Source organism: Vanellus vanellus, assembly GCF_965231255.1.
Source record: "Vanellus vanellus genome assembly, chromosome: 5".
Taxonomy (NCBI): Eukaryota; Metazoa; Chordata; class Aves; order Charadriiformes; family Charadriidae; genus Vanellus; species Vanellus vanellus.
The window spans coordinates 63,469,156-63,482,471 of record NC_138910.1 but is presented as its reverse complement, the minus strand read 5'-3'; the positions used below and the strand labels follow the sequence as shown (position 1 = coordinate 63,482,471).

Below are 13,316 nucleotides of genomic sequence, written 5' to 3'. Positions count from 1 at the left end.
GCAAAAACAAGAGTGATTTGACTCCTACTACAACCCACTGACCAACAACATTTACAAGGTATAACTTGGAGCAGGCAGTATATGATCAAAAAGCCCTAGGCTCTTATTCCAACTCTGCCAGTTTGTGAAAGGTGAATAATGGAGACTTAAATGAAAATTAGAAAGAGCTTTCTAAAGAAAGGGCTCACTTGCTTGAAGATAAGCATGTATAAACTTAAAAAGGAGAGCAAATGAAAGACAACACGAAAAGGTGACAAATTGGCAGCAAGTGTCACGAAGTTAGGATGGATGATATCCAGACTGCCAGCTACACAGCATCAACTCATGTCAAAAAGCACAGACGAAAATGCTACTAACAATTCATTTAAGAATAAACCTACTAAGCAGGCAGTTTGTCAGTATTTTGGAAAACCTGATCATCCTCCCCTGTGACAGAAGTCAGCTATGAAGCTGCTATTATCTGACCATCTGACAGTACCAAAGAGAAACGAATAAGAAAGTAGGCGGGAAAAATTCAGCTGTGGTGCAAAACATGCCAGGTTTTGCCTCAGTGTGAAACCTACAATCACTAGAAGAATATGTGAAACCTGAAAACTAGGAAAAGTTGAGGCAGTCCACAGAATAGGGGGACATTTCCTTAGAAATAAGAGAAGAAAGCTGTGCAAAGGGATCAGGAACCTAAACCATTTATCCCAGAAGTAAACACAACTGCTAGTCAATTTGAGATTCAAAAGAAATTTCCGAGAGAATAATCTTTTCCTTTGGGGTATATCTGGGTAGCTATTTTTGCAACTGAGGTCACAAAAGGGCATATTAAAAGTATAACGAACAAATCCCAACAAGGAAGAGGAAGAGATGACATGAGAGCTTCGGGTTTACTAAGCACACTGTTTTTACACCGATGCTTTATACTACTACAAGCTGCAAGAAAGATGAGCAAAAGAGGGCATCTGCAGCCGGAGCCATTGCAGACTCCGAGAGGCACCATCTGCTGGGGTCATTTTCACTGAAGTTTGGTGTCGTAAAGGCCACTAGTCCTGAGAAAAGTGAGGGTCTAAGAAGCACAAAAGAACCTGTTTTGTTGAGAAGTATAATTCTGCAGACACAATCAGGCATGAGTGCTACTGGGAACATCAGGAAGAATCTTCCTACTACTAGATTTTATTAGGTTTGAAAGAAGACTGGGGGAGCAGAAGGGGGGAAACACATTTTGAAGTACATGAGGACAGGAAGAAGAGGAAGTATGAGGTTTTAAGTTGGTTTAAAGCAGGAGCCTCTAATGTCCATGAGAATTTTAATGCATAAAGCTTAGCTAGAAACCAGTGAAAAACGCGATGCTTTTGGAGCATGCTAGGATGTGCTGACTGGCCCGTGAGCGTGGCCAGCCACAGAAGGATAGATCTCATTGCTACTCTGAGCTAGAGGACAACTCAATGGTATTTAAAAGAATTTGACTTTGTTAGAGCCAGCAGCAGTAAGCACAAAACACGAATCACTTTCAGTACACTACTGTTATCTCTCTAGTTTTCATTAACCGAAATATTTTTTCTTTTTAAAAATCTGCTACTCATCTTCCTCAGAATTCCAGTCTTTTGTGGATTTTTTAAAGCTATCCTTTGAACTGAAAGTCACCTTTAAAACTACAACATGACCAAAGAATTCAGAAGTTAGAAGCATGCTGCTTACTCTTACAAAAAAAAAAAAAAAACCAAAACCCAAAACCAAAACTTTTCCACAAAGGATTTCCCAGCCCTCATTGACAGAAGCTACCAGGACGTAAGGCTCTGTGGTCTGTGTGTGGCTCGCTACTAAGAAATCGCATTCTGCACTGTTCTGTCACCAGCAGAAGGGTATCCATCCCCACGTTTGCTCGTTGCCTGCCAAAAAGGGGACAGGACTCTGCTCCAAAGTGCTTAAAGAACTACAAATGAAAGTGACCGAGTATAAGCCCTAGGATTAAGCTCTGTCTTCAAATCTGAGCACCTTTCTACTCAGCCTGTTTCTGTACTTCTAGCAAAATACCTGTTACATATTACTTTCCTTGAGATCAGTGATCTCCTTAGCTTGCATTTTTACCCACTTTCCTTCTCCTGGCAAATTTATTTTTCCCTACCTTTTCAAAGTTGCTCTGCACAGTCCAACCTACCAATATATATGCCTGCAGGTGGCCACAGCCACAGACTTGGGGGTGTTTCTGTTTCCTATTAAAGGCTTCTATAGCATAGGAGTTTGCCACATTTATTGCTGAATTGGGTTCTTATTGCTTTATTTTCCCCTTTTATTTCTGTTCTCCTAAGCCTTTTCCCCCAGTAGTCACCATCTGCTTCTTTAATCACCACCTACCTTTCCCATACAAATTCTTCCTTTGCCTTAACTCTATCCTCCTCGTTGTCTAACCTTTTCCTTTACTGCCTGAAGAATAACTTCCACTTCCTCTCCTCCTTATCGACACGGACTCTGGTAATTCCCTCCTCCATGCATGCTGCCAGAGGTTGCACAGCTCTCTGCACCACTAACAAATGCTTCTCTACCAAAGCAAGCCAAGAATCTTCCTCCTCTAAGTCACATCACAAGTCCCACTGAAGTGAATGGGGATACTTGAGCGAAGCCAGCAGGATCTGTCCCTTTGTGTTGTTTTGCCATAGCAACGTGAACCCAAGTTTCTAGGCCATCCAAGAAGGCCTTCACAGCCAAAGTTTTTTCCCTTTTTGTTTGTTTGTTTTACGCATGGCAACCATTTAACTTATTTAACTGTTTTTTCTCCCATTTGTTGATTCCCTACGCGAATGCAATGAATACATGCATTCCATGCATAAGTAAAAAAGGCAATTATTTGTAATCAAGTACACAAGCTCAATAAGAAAAAAAATCATGACTGGTCAACTACACGAGCAGTTCTATAAGCTCAGGAATAGAACAGTTTTTGAAAGAGTTTATTTATAAGCCTGCTCCTGTTAAGTATGCATTTTAACAGATTTCTTTTTTATTAGATGACATTTATCCTCTGTCAATTCTACGTGATTTGCACATATGCAGGTCAGAAAGCTGACTAACAGGGTTAGCAAATATTAATGTGGAATTGAAAATTTGTATGTAATTTTTTAATGCCTATGTCCAAGGCACATACATGAAGTTCCACCACTCAGAACTCAAAACAGTAACTTATTCATAAACTATTAAGGGGACAGATTTTGTTTTAGAAACAACAAAGTGGTTTCATTTTCAAGGAATATATGAATAGTAATAAAACTAAAAATCCTGACATATGAAAAGCCCAGGGAAAAAGTAACGCTGATGTCCTGAAGTTCACATGCTGCTGTGCTTGTAATGGGACATTTCAACAAGTCACAGTTAAAGGCTATGGGAACTGGACAAGTGCCAAGGGAAGATGTTTTATGCCATTTAGCAATTGTGCCCCTCTACTCCATGTGACTTTTGTTTTAACGTTTTGCTTATTTATTTTCTTATTAATGTATTACAATGTAGCCTGCCAAACTACAGGAAGCTACAAAATATACACAAATGAGCCCATAGAAGATGTGAAACCATTCCACCTTTTTTGTAATGGTTTACTGAGGTTGGTTTTGTTACCTGGTACCTATTTTGCCCACAGCTGGCATGAAGCTCCAGTTTGGATGACGGTGTCTATTCTCAGTATCATTTCATAACCAACTTTCCCTTCAGCTTCCCAACATTTTTTTAAGTCACCTGACTTGAACTGCTGTGAGTTTAGATCAGAAAAAAAAAAAGTCATGACATCAGACACTGGAAGTTTCAGCTGAATAATCATTGCACAATATAGCACAAAAGTAAAAGACAGTTTACAGAAACATGACAAAAGTTGTTCTGTTGTATGTTCCCAGGACTTCCCTTCCCCCAAACACAGAGAGGTATGTATGCAGCTGAATCTTTACAGGCTACAGGGCAAGGTTTTGCTTACCAAGTGTAAACAAGAGAATAGCCTCTTCCAGGATCAGGATGTAGGAGGGTTTCAATAGGTGGAAGGGAAGGAAGGGCATTTGGGAGTCTTTCAGTGGAAAGAGTACACAAGACTTTTCCACGAGAAGGAGACTGGAACAGATTTCTTTTCGTCAACAGCAGAAATTCCTAGAGGTTACCGAACCTCTACACGAGGGAGTGAACATGGCATTGAAGATGAAGCTTAACAAGACCAACACCCTAAGCGCAACTTCACTACCAAATCAGAACTTTTCTACTTTAACATAGAGCCCTCGGTGACACCCTACATCAGAGCACCTCTAAAGGGAGTAGCAAAAACAGGATGTTGGGATGCTGTACAGTTCTTATACTATAATGGCTCAAGCAATCTGTAATCTAGTACCAGCTTCAGCCACGTATTTTCTGTGCAACTCACAGTTAGTCTATTCTTTCACAAGGAAAAAAGTCATAACAGGACCTTGACACGGCCACAACAGCCCCCCCATAAGACCTACCTAGAAAGACAACGCTACTTTTTGCAGTTCTGCTTCTGTCTTCTAGTTAGAAGATGGATGAAAAAATCTCACTGCTCTTATCAGGGAATACCAGTGGCACAATTACATGCCATCCTCCTGATGAACATTCAGGTAGCAGAAGGAGGAAAAAAAGCAGAGACTTCTAGAAATATACATACATAAAGACTGGGGTAAAGTTTTCACGGCAACCCAAGAAATCTATGAGTCCCAAATCTACATTTAAATAAAACTTAGGTCCCCAGTGAACTCAACCAGTAACATCTCACCACAATTAACACAAACCAGTCTCATGTATCTTAAATGGGACTTGCTGCTTCCGAAAACGTTACCCTGAAACAAAAAGGTTTCTAGTGTATAGGAATCTTCAGGCTGAACAAGATGATCATAAATTGCATGAAACAAATCTCTACAACCTTTCCTCCTCACAGTTAAATTTCTTTGGCCTAATTACTTTATTTTTTTATGGTTTCTAATTGGAAACAGAATAGGTTTCCTGGCACTGGACTATCTTACTCTTCACAAACACAGTAGCAGCCAACAACCTCACAAAATTTCATTTATCTTGAATTTTACTTGGCTCGGTTTCTAATTGCACACCTAAACTAAACAGATAACAGCTCTAATATACCTATCAAGACAGATATAACCCTAGGGAAGGCATCTCCTTGTGGAGAAGGAGCCACAGGAGAATGGAAAGTTACCAACAACTCAGCAAGGCTTCTTCCACTCAGGGTAAAAGATTTCAGCAAATTATTCTGTCAATGAACGCTTGCTGCTGTTATTTTTCAAGAATGAACTGCAAAACCTTAGAATTGGATGTAGAAACATTCTAGCTGTAACCTTCCTACCAGTAAACAACGTTGCATTTAAAAATCTTGAAATGACCTCTATACATTTAGAAAAGCGTTTTCGAAACTGTGGCCTACAAATACTCGAAATTCTCTGGGTTAACTGTGAGAAATCCACAAAGCGTAATAATGAAAAGCAAGACTATGGCATTAAGCATAAATTCGCTACATAAGGATGCAATCCTCTTGGGGGGGAAGGTGGTCAGAAAATTGAACAGGATTAAAAACCAGAGTTTCCCGTTACAGGGGAATTGGATAAGGTGATACAAAACAGCCCTCCCCACTGCCGCTGGCCATAAGCTACTGAAAGATTTAAATTAACAGGTCAAAATATTAACTACTAGGCACTTTAAGTGCATGCATTATCAAAAACACATTTTGGGAGAAAAATTAAAAGTGTGTATTGAATTTCACTCTCTAGATGAAGGCATACTCTAGAGAGCAGGTGGACTAACATTAATTCTTCAGGTTGCTAAACAAGAACACAAGATAAACACGTTTATCAAAAGTTAGCTGTTAGCCACTACATTTTCAGATGCACATCTGTAAGATAGGAAACTTCTCCCACACAAATAGGGAAGACCTTAAAGTGCTACACAGTTAAAAGAATGAGTCAAAAGGAGCTTCGCTTTGTGTAGGAGTAATCTACCCTCTCCCTAATCATCTGCCAAATAACCAGTGTAATTTAATTTGTTGGGCAGAGAAACATGTTCAGGTCAAGGCAAAACATTTTTCATAAAAATTATCATTTATAAGCACTGCGATGAGGATTTGTTTCAATCAAGATACACATCACTGGTATGTTCCACTCAGAATGTGGATATACTCCCATATAATTTTTACCATATAGAACTTCCTGCCTTTCATTATTTTATATTAAATACATAAATGAAGACTGTAAAAAGCTTTGAACATAAGTCTGGGAGAAGGAAGGCCACAATAAATTCCTACAGTCATATAAATAAACTGTGCATCTTGTATGCCAGAAGGAAATCACTGCACCACATCACTGGAGTGAACCAAATCACCGGATCTACAAGTATTCGGAAACACTGGTCATTTTAAACACCAGAGGGAGGAACTAATCCATCACATAACACGAGCTGCACATACTGGAGGAGTGACCTGGTCCATTAATGTAATAGTCTTAATATAAGAAAAGGCCCATCTTTTCAAATACCGCAATAGCTGTTTCATAAAACAAATCAGAATTTTGCTTCACTCAAATCATTGTCAAATTATTGCATTGGTGATAAAATACTACCATAGTTCTCAGTCACGTTGAGTCAAATGCAACGATACTATAATAAATTACTTCTATAAATCTACGAAAAAAGAGGACATATCAGTCTTCAATCCACCTCCAGCTTCTTGGCAAAGAAATACATGTATTCGGCAGATCTGTACTACACAGTAAGCTCACTGGACACTTCGGGATTTTTTTATTGTCCCCGACACACAATGAACCTACGCTGATTCCCAATTGAAAATGCCTGTGCTTACAAAGGAAATCAGAGTACAAGTGAATTGCATTCTTTTTCAGAATCATTAATGTTGCGTCCTGTATCACAGCCCCTATTGCCTTCTGTGCAGAAAACCAACCTATACATGTTAGCTCTATAATTAACCTGTTTCAGGCCCATGACCTCTAGATAAACTATTCTCCTGCAATCTAAACCGGTCTCTTGCAAGGTCACAACTGAACTTATATATAAGAGGGGCCCTTTCCAGCTGACTCCCAAAATCTTACAACATGTTGCAACAGAAAAAAAAATAAAAAAGAAAAGTAAAAAAATCTTATCTTGGCCAGCCAGCATATTGAAATTAGACAGACTATTAAAAAGAAGTGCTAAATACAATGGAATTAAATTTGCTAACAATAAACAGATATAGCTCACTTTAAAGCACTATCCACAGAATGAATATGAAATCATGATTTTCACATTTTCCTTGATAAATTCATTTGTTTCATTATAAATACATCATAAACTAGCATATATCGCCAGTCATAGTTATTTGTAAGCAGTACAACTCAACGCTATAACACTTACAATGCAATATAAAAAATGTTTGCTGCTGAACTTGAGAAGTCTGACTATTTAGGTTCTCAACGTTATAAAGGATGTTCTTTTTTTTAAAAAAAAATAATCTATTTTGCCAGACTGGAAATAAAAGTCCCTCTTTCAGTGATTTCCAGAGATGTGTAAATCTGTTTCATTTTGGCTACCACAGAGTTAATTGTTGCTGTAACAGCACAAGAAATGCTGCTCTATTGGATGACTGCCAGCACATAAAAATGCGAATCCACAGTTATGGATAAAGCAATTCCAATTGCACTACTTCTTTGCTAGTACTTTTTTATGGCAAAACATGCTTCAATTCATGAAGTGGCTAGAAACTAGCATACCACTGTTAATCACCACAAATATTACTGCTATAGAGTTAATGCTTATTTATAATACACAAATATTTTATGGAACAAGATCAAAAGTAATTTGATCGCAAAGATATTTGCAGTTTGTATCCCACAGAGTATGTTCCGAGATCTACATAAATTGCCCAAGACTTGGTAATTCATGTAACTTGGTAAATGTTAACCGAATATTATTGGAGATATCAAACAAAAGAATTGTAAGACAAATTAGGCAAAGCTTTAGTGCTATTTTCAAATAACATTATAACAGAAATCTCACTTTGACTTCACAAACTACGTACTTCAGCGTCTCAGAGAACCACTAAGGGAGAAAGTTTTGTGATTCCACAAAAATGATGGAAGAGGGAGATCATCGATGGAACTTAACACACATCTTTTTGTACCTTCAGTATCTAGCAATGTCAGATAATGCGCTTGGAGAAGAACGTGTGGCCACTGGAATACGCATATACCTGCTCACTGAAACAATGGGAAGAAAATTCCTATTCATGTAATGCCTCGGTATGTAGTCAGTGCCATTCCAGAAGCAGAGGACCTTACATCTCTTCCCTTAAACCCGGATCTCGGACTGTTAATTTCAATCAAACGATTTTTTTGTCTCCACTTGCTTCAAGACCTAAGGCTAAGAAAATATACAATTGTTATCACTCACAAGTAGCAAACGGGCTATTCCGTGGCAAATGCTCCCAGGAATGTTTTTACCCCACCATCAGTGAAAGGCAGCTTAACCCCAAAGTATAAGCAGCAAGATCTCTCGAATTTACGGCAGTGTGAGAGCCCATTCCCTGGCTCTTACCTGGGGAATAGCTCACATGCTGCAAATTCCCAACTTCACTTAGCATTCAGCAATCTGTTCGTATACCTGTACCTTAAGTATTTGCCATTTGGCTGCATCAGCCTTCCCAGACTAGAAAGCAATATGGATCAACGCAACTAATCCAGATAAAGGCTGTTGCCAAAGAAGGTTACACTCAGCATTCCCGGCACAAAAGACATAATCAACTGTTACGCCAACACAAATCAAAAAGAAAAATAATTATTGATCTGTGCTGGGAGCGTCAGTTGACCTTTACAAAAATAAGTTAGTAATGACTTCTTAAAAGCTAAGAGAATATCTAAAAATATTCTCTCTTATGGAAACCCTAAATACTAGGAATAGTTTCTTGTGAGAATACAACTTCTTTGCAACTCGACTTCGGCTCTCAAGATTTCTATATACAATCACAGATGTGATACAGTAATAGTTTTACTGTAAAAATATATTGCCTAGCTCATTATCTAAAACTTTACAGGATTACTCAAAATATCATTTCTTGGGTTTAATTAATTCATCTCAAACATCCTCAAAGAGAAATTTCACTTAAATAAACCTCTACTGCTTTTTCAAGTTCAGTTCTGGCTAATATGACAAAAATTCCATTCAGAAGAGTGGGAGACGTGCCTGCTAGAGCAAACTAATAAACAAGCATTCAAAAATAATGTGCTTATTCCAAGGAATGGTTGTGGGGGGTTTTTCCAGGATAACTGACAGTCATCTTCTAAAGAAACACTATCAAAAGTATAGGCCCAAAGTTTTAACAAATTGCAACTGTGGTAGGAAGAAAGACTTTGTAGACAGAAAGTTTTGTGTTCCCCCTGCTGGTTTAGCAATTAACTTCAAAACACTGTTCCTAGAGGTAGGCATCAAGACATTGGGGTATATAAAGGATGTTTTGCATGCCAGAGAACAAACGTTGAAACTTGATTTTTTTAAAAAAATCACATCCATGGTAGATATCATTTACAGACTCTGCCTAGATGAGGCTTCTGGACACACAAAACATGCATCAAAATCAATGACCAAACAAGACCTCCCCAGAGAGAGAAAGCACGCTAGAAGACAAAAATCTGAAGTGTCACTTTAAACTTCACAAGGTTGGACTATAGCAAACAATTGGGGGAAGCAAGTTTCAGAGTAAAGGACTCTTCACTGAAGGAAGCCAACAACCTGCCCCCCCCCTCCAACACCCGTCCCTCCCTTCCTCCCCCAGCCAGCCGGGAACGCCGAACAGCGGCTCAGCAACTGGTGTCAGCCAGGTCTGCGTCCCAACACGAGCAGCTCCTCCTCAGCTGGCGTTCAAGCCCTGTGAGCCTTCAGGGGTTAAACTGGAGCTCTTCAAATGAATAAGCATCTTCCACTCACGTTTTGCTAACACTCTGGTTGGACACACTTTGACAGGACACCTGTGCAGTGCTAATTAAAACCCAGCCACCAACTCACCCTGTCCCTGGCATCCATGGAAAAAACATGGACTGTAAGGGAAATAAAAGTATTCCTGGCAAGAATTGATAAACAAATAGATTTTGTCTTTAGAAGAAGTTGTATTTACATGTGCAGTTTTAAAGTCTTCCGCTTATGAGACTATGATAGCAACTGGGCTCCAAGTCACTGTAAGACAAACCTAATTGGTCCCACAAGCCATCAAAAAGCAGGTGGCTCGCTCACTTTGGGTTTTCTCCCGACATGGGGTCTAACATCAGCCTGTTTGGCCTCATCCAGAAAAAGGAAACAGTACTTAGTTTGGTATAAACACAGACCCAACCAGGAAAATTTCTTTCTTTGAAAAAAATCCTGGCACTTGTGCATCCAAGTCTCTCTCTAATAGGTTGCAAACCCTATCAAGAGGTTTCTGTTAAAACTGAACTGTGCTGATGATCACGCATTTGAGAACAAAATAATAAGCGATGGCAATTAAGTTATAACAGCTACAGCTTAGAACTGAGATAAGTAGATTTACATCTGGTTACATCCACAGCAAGTGGAAAAGGCATAACCACACACAGAGCTATACCTGAAGTCTCTTCTTTTCAAAAACACAAGTAGTATCATCTCCCATACCGTTTGACTTCAACGACAATAACTTTGGAATTACAAGTGCATCTGAAACTAGGGAAAGTTGAAAAAGTTACTTAGATTACATCTATCTTTAATGGCACGTTATTGTTATTGCTTGGAGAGACGTACTCAGAAGGCTGCAGTGACCTGACTCCAGTACATCCCCTGCAAAACACACAACGGTAAATCCCACCGGTCAGCAACTCCTCAGTGAAATCGTAACGAAGTGACCCGATGCTGGCCTTCGTACCATTCTGACATACACCGAATTTACACTCTGCTGGTACATCACTAAGTCCCCAGCCGGCCCCATTAAGGGTACAATGACCCCGATGTGCCCGCTGGGGTTAGCATCCGTACGGGATCTCGCTCAGCACCCGTAACTCGCCCGGCACCAACCAACCAGCCTGACACAAACCATTATCCCTGGGACACCTGTAGCTTTTACTCCCCCGACGCCCACCCCGTCGCTCACCACTTACCTCTCCCAGGGAGCCCGCACGGCCCCGCACCGCACCGCCCGGGCGAGCCGCCTCCAGCGCTCCTCACCGCCCCTCCCACCCCCTCGCAGGTCCCGCACCCCTCAGCTCTGCGGAGGCCGGCGGGTCCCCCCGCGGACCGTCCCCCCGCGGACCCTCCCGCTGCCATCCCCGCTCAGCCCCGCGCAGGGTGACATGTCGCGGGGCGCCCGCCCCAACGGCCGCCGCATCCCTGCCCGGCCCGAGGGGGCGGAGGGGGGAATCGCGGCCGCCGCACCTACCTTGGCAGCGGGTTTGTCCACGCCGCGTCCCGCGAGGGCAGGCGCACAGCAGCGCGGCTACGCCATGGGGCACCGCGGCGCCGGCCAGCCGGGACGGGATGAGAGGCGACGGGACGGGAGGACAGCTCTCGCCGAGGCCGCCCAGCGCCGGCCACTGCTGCCCGGCCGGCGGTGCGCAGGAGGAGGAGGAGAAGGAGGAGGTGGCGGAGGAGGAGGAGGAGGCGCGCCGTTGCCCGCCCGGCCCCCAGCCCGCCAGTAACCCCATGGCGCGGCCGCACCGCGCACACGGCGGGGCGGGGCGGGGGGGGCGGTGCCGCGCCGCCATTGGGCGCGGGGCGGGGACAACGCCGTGACGGCCGCTCGCCTCCGCCCCTGCGCGCGAGCCAGGCGCGCCCCCGGCCACGCGCGCCCCCGGCCTGCACCTGAGCTCCCGCCCGCCCGGTAACAAACGGGGAGCGGCGACGGGTCAGGCAGCCCCGGGTGTGAACCGGGGCGAGGGGGCACAACGGCGATGGACCCCGCGCGCCGCAACGCCGGCCAGCGGCGGCACCACCACCCACCCACACACCCACCCCCGCCGCGACCTGTACGTTATCTGCGTTAAAACACACGTTGAGCAGTTGGCACGCCGCCGGGATGCCAAATATAAGCGGCGGTGTGAAGCGCGCCCTCACCCCGGTGTGATGCCGAGGTACAGCGCCCTCAGCGGGGGTTACGGTGCGTGTCCCCCCGAGAAGGCTCTGCTCCCCACCCCCCCCCACCGCGGCCATCGGGGCGCAGGGACGGGGCAAGGCTGGGGGCCGACACCCCCCGCCACCGCCCCCGGGCTGTCACCCCAGAGCCCTGCCATGGGAAGTGCGCCAGCACCACCCGCGAGCCTACGTCACAATGAGCCCGGGTCAGCACCGGGCAGCGGCCGTCGTAAGCGCGCAGAGCGAGTCCTCGTTGAAGGATCTCCGTGGCGGGTGAGGCCGTGCCGCCCGCTGCCCTGCTCGGCGGTGATATTCTCCTCCGGCACTGGTGAGCGCAGGGGATGTCTGACGGTCCCTTGAGAGCACCAGCACAGGTTTGTGCCGCTCTCGTTACCTTTAAAAGTCATGGTGACTCTTCGTGCTACCGGCACTTCGCCAACATTAATACAGCAAACCCCCTCCCCTTCACAAAAGTGAGCCCTAATCCTATTATCATCCAAATAAGCAAATATTCCAGTATAGGCATGGAGACCGTGCAGAGATACAGAGAAATGGAGAGGAGTTTCAGAACATTTCAACAAAATTTTACTGCTTTAATCTGCATTCTTACTGGGGGAGAGTGGGTGTCCCTTTTTTTTTTATAGTGCTGTTTGACAATGGGCCATTTGTCCCCCATTCATCAATGCTGAGTTCTTACATCAACCCAAGCAGTGTGTTAAGAGAGTTCAGACACAATTTAGCCACTCTTAAAATGCCCACTTGTACTTAATTTTGATCGCTACCTAATTGGACGAATCTCACTCATCCAGTACCACACCTCAGGACATGGCTGGGTCTTTGGAAGCGCCGAGCACCCCCAAAGGTTGGGCCTCCAAACTTCTACATGGGCTGTATACAAGAGACCTCTAGCAAGTAAATCAAAGGTTGCCATAATGAGCATTCAGTCTACATTAAATATTTCAGTGAGCGGGCTTACAAAACCTGCGGAAACAAGTAAAATACAAGTTCAGACTGCTTGTGGGCAGCCTAAGCCCACTTACACAATTTTTGATTTATTTTTAGTGTTTGAAAAGTTGCGCATGTTGGAGCATGACATACTCCTCTCTTGCCACTCTCAGCCTATATGTGGGATGCAAAATCTTTGCAAGACAGATGTGGAGGTGGGGGAAGTCCCTTCAACAAAGAAGAAAATTAATATTCTACAGTACTAAATGCAATGCATGCCTTTCAAT

At 43.4% G+C, this 13,316-nt stretch overlaps 1 protein-coding gene across 1 annotated transcript in view; it reads right to left on the bottom strand.

The window, feature by feature from the left end:
• Window positions 1–11,533, bottom strand: part of TGFBR3 (transforming growth factor beta receptor 3) — a 118,561-nt gene extending 107,028 nt beyond the window's left edge. Inside the window, exon 1 of the mRNA XM_082483214.1 lies at window positions 11,393–11,533. The gene's annotated coding sequence lies outside the window, so the exon portion shown is untranslated. The remainder of the gene's footprint in view (window positions 1–11,392) is intronic.
• Window positions 11,534–13,316: the final 1,783 nt, after the last annotated feature.